Genomic DNA, 669 nt, shown 5'->3' with positions numbered 1-669 from the left:
CATGAGACTCGGTGAGTTCGATGAGCGAGCTCTTAATTGCCCTTGAGCCATTTTAGACATGCTCATAGTCCTCAAGGAGTTTAGCATGTGCAACTTCAAGCTTATCATTTTTAGTTCTAAAATCATTAGCCACCTCGAGCGCTCTATCATAGGATCCCTTTAATCTAGATAATTCTAGAGCAAAGGTTTCCTCAAGAGATTCCTTGGTGGTTTGTTCATTATCGAGAGCTTGAGATAGCTCTGCGATCTCATTAGCGTAATCACGCTCATGACCTTCCATTTTCTCAATGGTGGCCTCATGCTCCTCAAGATGAGCTTCCAACTCCTCAATGTATTTCTTGCCCTCAGTGGCAATAGACATGATTTCCAAGAAGTTGGAACAAGCAAGTTTATTCTTATAAAGAGATTTAAAAATCATTTCATCCTTAATTTTTAAGGATGCAATATTATCACTCTCTTTATCATTATCCTCATCCCCATTATCATCAACATCATCATCATGAGATATATTGGAATTCAAAGTAGGAGATACCTTTGAAGCCTTAGCCATAAGGCAAAAGTGAGTCACAATAGACGATGATGTAGGCTCCCTTGAAGCATAATTCAAGGCCACATCTTGTTCCGTGGAGTGATGAATTTCCTCTACATTGTTAGAACAACAACTCAAGG

Source organism: Hordeum vulgare, chromosome 2H (assembly GCF_904849725.1).
Source record: "Hordeum vulgare subsp. vulgare chromosome 2H, MorexV3_pseudomolecules_assembly, whole genome shotgun sequence".
Taxonomy (NCBI): Eukaryota; Viridiplantae; Streptophyta; class Magnoliopsida; order Poales; family Poaceae; genus Hordeum; species Hordeum vulgare.
This window is presented reverse-complemented; position numbering follows the sequence as displayed.